Below are 13387 nucleotides of genomic sequence, written 5' to 3' on the forward strand. Positions count from 1 at the left end.
ACACATGGGGAGCATACTACGGGGAAAACAGAGTGAAACAGGAAAATAATAATTCAAAGTGATTAGAGGTAGGGTAGCTCTGCATAGAGTTGTTGTGTTGTTTGGGTGTTTTAAGTTCCAACATGTAGGTACCAATGCTGAGTCTTAAATTCAATGTACACCTTTTTTATGTAGATATCTAGCATGTTGTTATAGAAGTTATTGTGGTATATGGAATCCATACCATAGTCTGTCAGGAAAGCAGAAACAACATGGAGGCAGGAGATGAAAAAGCGATTTCAAATACACATTGGAGATAATAAAGTGGGAGAAAGGAAGTAACTATGAGCAAAATTACTATGTAACACAAAAAGAAAATGCACAGTATACTATAAGTCTCACATTACATTATATTCATTTTGGTACTATTTCATTGATTACATATAAAAAAGAATAATGTCTGGAACAATTTTTAATTATTAAATATAAATTTATTGCTCTGATTTTTCAAAATTTAATAAGACTTCCAACATTATGTTTTTCTCTTAACATAACTCTGTTTGTCTCCTTCCTTCATGCTAACTGCTTCATTCATTTTTTTTTTCTTTTTATGGGGGGGCGCGCCCCGGTACGCGTACCCTAAGGACAAAAAATTGACAGAGATCCTTTAAAAATATAGGTTTAATTTTATAAATGTGAGGTAGTTCTGAAAAGAACTTTTTTTAAAATTGTTTTTGTAGTTTTATATTTTTTTATTATTTTACGTAACATTTTTTTTGTATTTTTGAACAATGTTATATATTTTTTGTGTTTTTTAAGGGAACAAACAAAAAACAGGGAAGTGGAAATGGCTCAACAGGAGCAAAAAAGAAAAGAATTAGTGCTTCCTTTTCTTGTTGCATTGGTGGTTGTCCACAGCATTATTTATTAAGGTGACACTAAGTTCATCATAACATAATGTTTTGCCATAGAAAATGCAAACATGTTTTATGGTGCCAAATTTTGGTTGTATATTTGGCACCATTTGGCGTGCTTCAGGACCAGAAAGTGAGTTTTCAGTACAGGAGGTGCTGGCCACAGGGGGTGGGTTGTTCTGAAGTTCCTGTACTTCAGCGTGGGCTAAGTTATTGGGATGAAACCTCTCCATGTGGCGGATCATGGTAAAATTACCAAATGAATATTTCTTTAGGGGATTGCCCCTGGAGAGGACTGAACCACAAATTAGACAGGTGACTTTGGGGGCGTTCACCTTTTTTTGGCCTTCAGGGATGGAATAGAATTGCCAAATATAGTGCACTTTAACGTGCCTTTGCCTTGGTTCTTCAGGCAGGAAGGGCCTTGATTGTTGCTCCTCCTCCTCTTCTTCCTCTTCTTCTTCTTCTCCTCCAAAGGAACTGTGGTGGTGGTCCTTCTTTTCTTGGTGGTGGTGGTGTTGGTGGGGGTGCACCAGCTGCAGCTACAAGTGATGCCATTGCAGTGATCAAAAATAGCTCTTGCTCGCTCAATGAAGAAAGTTAGAATGAGGAAAAAAGGAGGGGGCTTTCATCATTTGGAGAAAAAAAATGATGAGAACCAATGAAAAGTATTATTTTCAGTTCACATGACCCGACACATGACCCGGTGCGCTTACGTTACGCGGTCCGGCGCGCTTACGCTATGCGCACCGGGCCGCGCCGCGGAGCGCTTCCGGGTGCAGGTACGAAGCGCATCATAAGACACATTGCGCGGCAACGCGATACGTCGCGCTTACGCGACGCGCCATAAGACGCATCACGTGGCTACGCGATACGTCACGCTTACGCCAAACATCACGATGTGGTTGTTTCGATCGCGGCAATAGCGCTAACGGGACGCTCCCCGGTACGCGCCCCGGGGCGCGCCGTAACATTGCGCTTACCCGTGCGTTCACCGGTACGCGCCCCGGGAGCGCCCCAGGGCAAAAAAAAAAATTTTGTTATAAAAAATATTACTTTTCATACCTATAGAGATTTGCTATTAAAAAACCATTGAAATTCACTGAAAAAACCATAGGTTTCACACCAGTTATAGTTAGGAATTAGCATTTAAAAAACCTATTGAATTCACTGAAAAAAACATAGGTTTTACACCAGTTATAGTTAGCTGGAAATTTTACTCGCATAAAACCATTGAAATTCCCACGTTATAGTTAGTTGGACTCACTATAACTTGCGCGTGCAATGCACTGCTGATGACGTCACATATTACATCACTCATGACATGGTCAGTGATATAACTCATGACATCACTGATGACACCATCCTTGTGACAGAGTGACAGACCTCTTTTCACTGAAATGTAACCCTTGAAACACATATTCAAAAATAAAAAGTAACATTTTCAAAAAAATGGAGATACCCATACCAGTTACTACAACCAATTGAATAATTCCACCATCTATATACACAGGCACTGATTCACCAACAGTTCTATATAGTCACTCATACATATACTCACTCATCATATGTAGTGATACACCTATACATCCTGTTACACACCGACAGTCATCCAAAAGTTACTCACACACATACTCACACATGCAAATAAACTATTGAACATCCATTTATTTGCATATACAGCTATACACACACTACCACTTTACTTCAATGAAAACTTACACATACTTACTCTCTTAAACAATCCCTTATAGAAACACATACTAATTTAAATAGGAACTCTTACAATCTCTTACTCTTAGATATACTCACTTGTATACATCCATATTCACATTCACTAGATTAAAACAAATGTAGTTACTGATAAAGAAACTAGTGAGACACTCATTCACTCAGTAACACACACATATACATACTCATCCACCCATACAGTCCTGCACATATGCTGTCTTCAAAACACATACAAAGAGAGAGTCAGTCATTCATGCATCTATGTGCTAAGTAATACCTCCACCAAACCATACAAACACTCATACTGATACTAAGAAAAACATCTAATAACCTATATACATACACATGTACCTACTCACCAACCCATGCAGCCACTTATACACAAAGTGAAACACTTATTAATATATTTAAATATTTAAACATTACTCACTAATATTTATTTTTAAAAAAGACACACATTCACTGGATGGTGTCATCAGTGATGTCATGAGTGATGTCACTGACCATGTCATGAGTGATGTAATATGTGACGTCATCAGCAGTGCATTGCACGCGCAAGTTATAGTGAGTCCAACTAACTATAACGTGGGAATTTCAATGGTTTTATGCGAGTAAAATTTCCAGCTAACTATAACTGGTGTAAAACCTATGTTTTTTTCAGTGAATTTAATAGGTTTTTTAAATGCTAATTCCTAACTATAACTGGTGTGAAACCTATGGTTTTTTCAGTGAATATATATATATATATACAACTCTAATTATAGATATCAATAGTATTGTGATGTATTCCTATAGGTTCTGTATCGATCCCCCTATTCCTGACCTTATTCTGGTTAACAAGTTAACTAGCAGCCATCCCATGAGGCAGAAAACCCCCATGATGCAGGAACCGTTATCTGATAAAGCCACACTACGGCACAGGAACGTGTTATCTGATTAGGTCATAACGCTTGCCATCTAATTAGACAAGCGATATTCCTCCAGCCCCTGATAAGGCATACGGAGTTCTCAAAACAAATCAAACCTATGACAGACCTGGGAAAAACCCTGCGGCCATTGTTTTGATTTCACCGAGAACTTCTGCAAAAGAATGTGCTAACGACCAGGTCGTATGACATCCTTATTGACGTATCTATGTCCATCCTTACGTCAATCTCGGCACCTTAAAGGTATAAATATTACCGATATTGCCCTATGCAAACACACGCGGTGGTGACGAGATCGGAGCAGCCAGACTTGCCGAAGCCCAGAGCAGAGCAGACCCCGCTGGCGCAGCCCCGCCTCTCCTGACGCGCTGAGAACGAGACGCTGCTTTCTCCTGCCGAGAAATCCAGCTCCGGCGCTTCCGGGTAGCCCTCGCAGGCAGCCTGGAATATCGAGACCAGAGACGAGAGATACCATCCCTCATTCATCCTAGATTCCAGGTACAGAACTGAATAACCCCTTGCAGAGAATTCTTTAGTCAGTCACTTGGCAAAACAAACTTAACTTAAACTGTAACTTTCTATTCCCGCCCACGTATTAGGCTTAGGTCAGGTACACGGGGTAGGCGTAGTTAGAAACACCAGTTGAGTACGATTAGTCAAATGTAAATGTGTATGTATTCATTTTAAACCTTCATATGGCTTAGAAACCATATCAATGTTTTTACAGTATTATTTTATACTTCTGCTTTTATTGTATGCACTTTACTTAACCATAAGTATTGCAATAATATCGATCCATTTCTCTTGTATGAGAAAAGAGACTGATCAATAAATAACATCTTTTATTGAACACGCCCGTCTCTTCCTTTTCTCTACAATCTGGTGAGACTAAGAATGCACGTACTGACTGAGTAAAATAAGTCGTCTTTTGTTTTCACACGACTCTAGAGATACACTCTTGATTAGGGGAGAGCAAAGTTGTCATGTTCTATGGTTGTCAGAAACTAAATCCCTTCTTGTCTATCCAGGGAGGTCAACTCCTCCTTGCCTAATCGAGAAAGTTTCTAGTGAACTCTGAGCTAGCTGGCAAACCCAAAACTTTAAGTCTAATATCGACAGTAGTAGACCTAGTTAACGTCTGGTCTAGGCCAATACTATTGAAGGTATTATTCCAATGCGCAGAGCCTATTGGGATAATAGGAACTACACTACATGGCGCCCAACGCGTTTGGAAGGGTGATAAAACTAATGTAAGACATTTAGAGTAACTCAGTCGTGCTTTTTCACTCAGACCCCTTTTCCCATAATACTCCAAAGACGTCTGGAGTGGGTAAAAGGTAATATCCGCCAGACCTCGCAGGAGGAAACTCCTATGTATGGTCCTTGGTTTAGTCAACGTTGAAGGATACACTGTTCCAAAATATTGTGCATCTAATCTTTGTTTCCATAAGAAACCTGATCTGCAAACAAACTAAATAACGTTCCTGTCGGTAAAATGGGAGACAGTGATGACGAAAGAGAGACAGTTAGGATAGCAACTGAACTCGCAGCAGCTGATAATGCACTGCTAGACACAGACCCGGATATAATACTCATCCCGGTCATCAAGAGGAAATCTATAACTTTAAAACTTATAGAAAATGGACTGACACCTAGAGGTGGCACAGTCATATTCGTGATTGAGGCACACGAATATCGGCAGACAGAGGTATATTATTCATGGATACATTTTCCAGCAGCAAATGCTGTAACAAAGTACTTCCACTATTACAAAACAGAGGACCCTCCTAATGAGTACACTCCTTTCGAGGAGGTGGAAGTACCACTTAAATTTCAAGAGCATCTGCTCTTATTTAATGGCGCCCTAAAACATAATAATCACATCACCAGGCTCGGTCCATTAGGTAGACCAGGAGCAACGTGGCCGGTCCTAGCCGGATACACACCACATCCAGACATCAATGGGATGTCTCAAGCAGAGCTTTTAACACCGCTAAAACAATTAATAAAATTACATAGACAATTAGTCCAATATGTGATGCGGACTTCAACAATTCAACCAGCAATTAAAATTCCACAGCTGACCCCTCACCAGGGGAACACAAATAAAATTACACCACAGAACATACAATCCTGCCTAGGTAAAGTACCAGCTAAACGGGAACAAATACCATTCTGGTTAGCACAAAAAATCACCCAAATAGAGGCGGTGTTTCCAGACACCACCCCGTTAGAAAAACACAGGATTCTGACTATCTGTCTTCCAATGGGAATCGCACCACACGTGGAGGACTGTGACACTTGGGGTACAGTCTTTGCTTCCATCTACACAAAAACGCACGGTGTTCCATCCATTTCGGTAATACCAGATGTGCTAAAACAAATTCAAGACGAATACGGTCCAGAACCCGCTTTAACTCTTGATATGAAATTACTAAAAGACTTCAAGCAGGTCTCGGCTATATTACTAGCCAACATAAAGGGAGAAGCAGCAAATGTGGCGATCCGCCAGAGGTTAAAGGAGACAGATATAGCAGACCAACCAGCTGAAATTGCCAGAATTATAGAAAAATCCTATGAGGAACTAGGTAGAGATAGTTTAGGTGGAATACCAGTAAAACCACAACTGATTGAAAGTCCCGAAAAAATATTTTTTAATAATAATTCAACATCACAGAAAAAGAGCTGGGATGGAAACAAACAATCCAATCCTAAAGAAAAGAAATTCCAGTCCAGAGGAAGGTCTCCTCGGCGGAGAGAAAAATCTCCGAACCAGAGACACAGGTCACCCCAAAGTGACCCCTCTGGGAAAAGATATAACCTTAGAAATAGGGATAATATAAAGAAGCCTGATAGATATCAAGACATTGATACACGTCCCTCTCAATCTTTTCAGACTTCCTCGCAGAAATCGGAAAGAAGAGGACGATCAGAACAAAGAGAAGAGCACGCCAAGTCCAAAGACAAGGAACCTGCTCATCTAAAAAAGAAATTACAATTTCCAAAAAAGAAGGTAGCCAGTATCAAGGTAGTTAACAATGCCGAGAATACTGAGGACACAACTGAAAAACGGAGAATGGGCTCAGACAATGCTAGACAGCGCAGCAGAAGTGAGCATAGCTCGCAAAGTCCTTATGAATCATCTGGAGACAGTGGACACGAATGAATATCTTCAAGTGGAAACTGCAGACACCAGAGTTAGCAAACCTCACAAAATATATGAAATAACTTTACGTATAGAAGGGGATAAGACTAGAAAAATAAGGGGACTATTTTGGGATAATCTCTCCAAGGGCTATGACATCCTTCTAGCTGAAAAAGACTGGCCACCAGAGTTTGTCAGGGAGTGCCCTCATGGCGAAGAAATAATTATGCCTGCCTTCTCAAATCATATCCCAATTCATAAAAAATACACACTTGCCAGAAAGTGGGCAGTAGCTCAAGCTCCTGCTTTATATAAAAATCATGTAGGATGGGATGAGGACTCTCCTCCTCACAAAATCCAGTTAAAATCACAACCTACTGCACAAAGACAGTACCCAATTAAGCAAGAAGCTAAAAAACAGGTAAAAGAAATCCTAGATCAATTAGAATACCAGGGGGTGATTGAAACTTGCACCTCACAAATGAACAACCCTTTGTTTCCGGTCTCCAAACCAGACAATTCATATCGTCTAGTTTTGGATTACCGACACCTTAACTCATGTTGCAAAACTTTTGCAGTGCAAAACTCGCATAGTGCTGCACTAATGAATAACATAGTGCGCAAAAAATACAAAACAACATTAGACATCTCTAATGGATTCTTTTGTCAAAACATAGCACCAGAGAGCAGATATTTGTCTGCATTCTCAATAAATGGCACTCAAAAACAATTCTGTCGGTTAGCCCAGGGGTACAAGAATAGCCCAGGGGTATTCTCAGCGAGAGTAACAGAATTACTACAAACATATGATGACGAAGCATTATCTTATGTCGACGACATATACTTAACAGATGATGACTTGGATACTCACTTGAAGAGAGTGAACACCATAATACTTGGGTTCGCAGCAGAGGGTTACAAATTCAACTTTAAAAAATCCAGAATTGCCCATCTAACAGTCCTGTTCTTAGGATACGAATTATCAAGTGAAGGCAAAAGCCTGGCTGACAATTTCCTAGAGAAATGTGCCGTACTCCAAGCACCTAGAACACTAAAAAACCTACAGTCAATTCTAGGCTTCCTAAATTTCGGAAGAACATACATCGCAAATTACGCAGAAAGGGTCAAACCCCTTTATGATCTAATAAAACCAGATTTTAAAAGAACCAATTGGACTCAAATACACACAGAAATCTTGAGATCCTTACAAACAGACATGTTAATTAAAACAAAATTAGAAACACGTGATAACACACACAATCTTGTGATTCGAGTCATCCCAGGAAGATGCGGATTCACATACCTGACCTCTAATGAGGGAGAAAAGGTACCAATTGCATTCAAATCACACTTGTACACAGAAGCTGAAAAGAAATTCAGCATTAAAGAAAACATTGTTCATGCAGTTCAAACCGCAATAGCTAGAGAAAAAGATCAAGCGGACGGTAGACACATCACAGTCAGAACAGCAGAATCAGCCTTTGAGGCACTAACAACACCTTGTAATTTACCAACAACAACATTGAATCCGGAATGGATACAATGGGTGAATTCAATTACAACGGACAAAGTATACTACTACTTTGATCCAGAACTAAAGGAATTGAAAAATCTAGAATATGAAAGAACATTCCCTCTGCCTATCGACATTCTGCCCTTATGACAATACGCTTGTGTAATCTATACAGACGGACATGCTCAACCCTCCGTTTGGGGAGAACAAGCATACAACCCCACATGTGAGATTACAAAAGAAGTGTGGCGCGGAGGTAAACTAAGACCTCTATTAACAAAAACACACTCAGTAGAAACTAATTCAGAACAACAGACTGAAATAATAGCATTGAAAATGGCGCTAGATAATGCGGATCGCGAATTCCCGACACTTATAGTGTCCGATTCATATTACTGCGTCAAATCATATAACAACGATTTGCAGACATGGATTCAAAACGGTTACAAAGATGACACAGATGCAACAATAAAGCAAAAACTGCTTTGGGAACAAATAGCTCTTTTACAAAAAGAACTACCAAAGACTCACGTGACACACTCACTGAGTCATCAGCGTGATGGCGTTCACGTTGCAGGGAATTCATTGGCTGAGACAGCCACAGCGGTAGCAACTAAATCGGCTTCCGTAGCTCGAAAAAAGCGTACAGTGAAGTATATTGACGGTGAAACAGTGCTGGCGGTGAAAACGTCATTAAAAGGCGACTGCGCGGCGCTACCGATCAACTATCCACTCAATTATACATACATAATCGATGCAAACTCCGTCCCTTTTGCTCGAATCCCTGGAGTGGGGGATAGAGTGATTCCAAACATGGACAGGAGAAACTTGTTAATAGCAGACGCACATATGGGCGAGGGTCTCAGACACCTCAAACTAAAAGATTCTCTGGAAGAATTACAATCAAGGTACTGGTGGCCAGGCATGAGCCTGCATCATACCATTTTTGTAAAGAACTGCCCAAACTGTAACAGAAATCGCAGTGGTGAGAGAAACGGTGTAATACCGTGTCGTTACACTCCAGAAAAGATCAACAGTAAAAAGCAAAGCGTCCGATTAACATATACAGGCTAGTTTCCATTTATAATGTAGATCACCAGCACTTGGCTGACGTCTGGACTGTTATACAAAGATTTGTGAGTCTAAATGGCATATACGCTAGAAGCATGCTACGTTTGACCATTGTTTTCACTCTAGCCCTCCAGCCTGAGGGGAAACATGGCCAAATGAGCATAGCACAGCGGGACTCTACTCACTTCCTTCCTGAGGGATACGGGATGGTGTAAAGAAAAAACCAAGGCATAAAGCTATCTATAACAGAAAGGATATTAGGTTCGGGAACTGGGTGGGTCAAACATTTAATAAGTGTCCAACGTAGTCTAAATAACTTGCCAAGAAATTCTCTGAAGGGATTCAGTCCGTACGAATTATTATTTGGAACTAGGATGTTAGTCTTAGATCTCGACAGTCAGACTTCAGTGGTGAAGGAAAAATGCTTTGATATCAAAGATCGTTTGGCTGTTTTGCAGGACTTAAACGAAACAAGAAAAGACCTGAGCAACATAAAGTTGAAACAGCAGCCAACAACCACTGAAGAACCACCACCTGTCCCAGCAAGACCTGTCTGGATTCCAAAAGTCGGGGATCTAGTCAGAGAAAAGATCGCGGTAAAGAAGGAATTTGGGCCTTCTTACAGAAAAGCAGTTCCTGTCTTGTCTGTCAACGGGACAAGATCAGTTGTACTACCGCCGCTTGCTGGTAAAAAGGAGAACCGAGTTGTATCCATCGACCTGGTAAAACCACAACATGTGGCCGATAACAAATAGTAGGCCAAGTGGACTCCCGAGAAGTAGTAGAACACCGAGATTTGCTACGAACACAGAGGTTCAATCTAAGAGGCTAATCACATTCGAAACGCCTACAGAACTACAACAAGGACTATGCAACAATGCAATGGAACTTAGACCTCTGAAAACCCAAATAAAAACATTTAGCAGAGACACACCAATCTATAATGAAGTAACAAACGACTATGCAAGAAACAGTAATCCTGAAACAATTGGAACAATAGACAGAACTGCATCCGGCTACTTCATAAACTTCGATGATTCCTCTGAAGGCTTCACTGAATCAAATACACAGCCATCAACAAAAACCTTTAAAGATAAAGTTAAAGTACTTTTGAAACAACTGAAAGAAACATATCTAATTTCTCCATGGATTGAATTTTGGGTGGGTTTTGGTGCATTTATCCTCATACTTTGGCTCATCATGGTACTAACTTTGGGACGCTTCATTGAGGGAAAATATGCTAAAATGGACACAGCAAGTCAGAAAATCAACTTGATCCTCAAACCACACACATCTTCACACGTCGAGAAAAGAGAACTTTCTTCAGTCAACTTCACAGCCAATCCTATTCCGGGTGGGGTAGCATGGGACAAAACTGACTACGAAATTTATGGTCCGGTTGAAATCCTGAAATATCCACACCAAATTAAGATCTCATTGAGTGACTTTGTAAAACCAAGCTCATTTGCTGATGATTGGGACTTTGAAAGTATAAATAATATGATGTCTGACTTAGTAATGTCTGCTAAATTTACCAAACATGATTATTTGCAGGGTTCGACAAATTATGATAGTATGTACTGTTATAACCACTATGGTAACCATTTTCTACATAGATCTGCACAACCTAGAAATGTTTTAAATTATAATCAATGGGAACATTGTGCAACCCCTCCAAAAGGAAGCTCAAGAACCGTTTATGACAAATATTCATACTTTTCAGGTTTCAACACAAGTAATGCTGAAACATTTTATTTCAAATTGTTAAATAAGACAGGGACAAAGACCATGATAACAAACACGAAATTGATATATTCAGACTTATTCTTTGAACAAATGAATACTTTTGGTTTTGATTATTGGGACAAAAATGTTGAAGTAAAAAGTGTTTGGGGTACAAAAGAATGGCAAGTACAGGGTATAGAATCCTTGTTTAGAGCCTGCATGATCCCAGAACAAATTATATTTTTAAATGACACTGTTCAACAAACCACCTGTCTTGGCTTAGCCAAAATAAAAGACTTAAATAAACCGTCTATTCCAAAACCAACAATGTACAGCAATAGCTCCACAGATGAAGAGATAGACGTAAATTATGTATTAAACCAAAACAGAACAGATCCTGATTGGAAACAGTGGTTGATCTGGCCCACAGATACTAATAACTGTCAAAACAGATTCCTGAACAAAACACAGGGGTTCAAAATGACCAGGCCAGACCCTAGATATTCCCAAAGACAACACCCAGGAATAATAACCACCTACAGTGTGGGCAAATTATGCCTTCAATGGCTACAGACTTCCACACTGGCAGAAATTAAGCAACACCTAACTTTACTTACTGATGGTGCTGACTTGCGTGATTTCATTATGGGACCGCGCAAACAGCGTCAGAAACGTTTCATAGCAGCCTCTGTATATGCAGCATACAACGAGGCCTGGAAGGTGACTCAAATTGAGACAGCAGAAAGAATACGGGAAATTGACCATATTAATTTGGAAAAATCACTTTCTGTAGTGGATAATGGGTTAATGACTCTGTCCTCCAGAATTTTTTCTCTGGACAGCATTGTGTCTTCAGCAATCGACATAATATCGCAAGACTTACTGTTGTTACAACACGGTCAGTCTCAATTGCGTTCTATTGTACAGCTTGGCTGGACGTTACAAAACCTGCGTTCAGGCTATGTGCCTTGGCGTTTAATCAACACAACGTCACTATTCAATATCTTTAACCTTACTGATAAACAAATCAGTATGGCCCAGAAGGGTGCTGATTATACAATCCTGAGCATTGAGAAACTCGAGAGATTACCAGTGACAATGTCAGAACGACCTGTCAGTGAATGGATAATACACGGGATAATTAATATTCCAATATCAACCTTCAGGTTTCAATACTGCCAAAAATATATACAGGCTGGCATGTACGAAAAATTGGGAAAGGGGTACATTAAAACAACATGGAACTTGCCCTATTCACATGCATGTGTCAGTAATAAAGGCCAGAAAGTGTTTCTTAGTGGCAATAATTGTGCAATGTCACTGAGCGGTACACTTCTGTGTAATGGAATTAGTTTGCATGGAGCCTGTGAAGGGAACTCAAATAACCTTTCATGTCACCAACTAGGCGCACCTGCAACAGAGATAGAACCATTCTTTCAAAGACTCTATAATGGGAGTTACGTTCTAATTGTGGACCGCAGATGCTGTAGTCTTATGCCCGGGACTCCTTATCTCGTAACTACGACTGCGAAGGTCAAGTGCTGTGGACGCTTATTGTTCCCCAGCTCCCTTCCAGACAGGGAGGCAAGGGCATGGCCCAACTTGAAAATTACTTCTATTCGAATAGATACTTTAAGCAGAATGAAAACAGTGCTTCTTCAGACGCCGACCAGACTCACGTCATCAAAAGAAACGTATGATCTCCTAGTCGCAAGGACGACTGCAGAGATTCACTCCTTATTATCAACTAATTCCCCCATACATTTCGCAGAAATCCTGAATGAAATCTTAAATATTTCTGATACCAGTGGAGTCTCAAAAGTATTTAAGACAGTATTTTCGATGGCATTAACACCATTCAAAGCCATACTGGGTATTTTTCCAGATTTCGTCCATTCGATTTTTGGCGGACTTCCCCTCATTTTGGGACTAATTGCAGGAATCCTATTCTTAGTCCTTATATTTTGTTATGGCAAACCATGTCACAGACAAAACACCTGCGACAAGGGAAGAAACAATCCTAGCCATTGGATACCGGGACCGGATATCAAAAATCCTGGGACTATCCCGGCTTAGAGACCTGAACATGACTTGGTTTCTTTCATTTTGACCAATGTGGCATCGATGTGTTTTACCTGTATTAAGGTGCTTGCTATGCGGAGAAGAATGCGTGTTAGACACCTGTCTGACTCTACAATCAGATGCGCCAATGGATGCAGAAACATTGTTGAGTCCAATAAAGGCTCATACTTTGTGCTGCCCTCAACGGCTACCAATCCTGATGACGGCATTCGTGGAAGCATCACCACTACGATTAAGGGGTAGTGAAGTTCAAGATGAAAGCAGCATTGATCAGGTACGACCTTCTGTCAGCAATACTAAT

The sequence above is a fragment of the Lissotriton helveticus genome, chromosome 3_1 (assembly GCF_964261635.1).
Source record: "Lissotriton helveticus chromosome 3_1, aLisHel1.1, whole genome shotgun sequence".
Taxonomy (NCBI): Eukaryota; Metazoa; Chordata; class Amphibia; order Caudata; family Salamandridae; genus Lissotriton; species Lissotriton helveticus.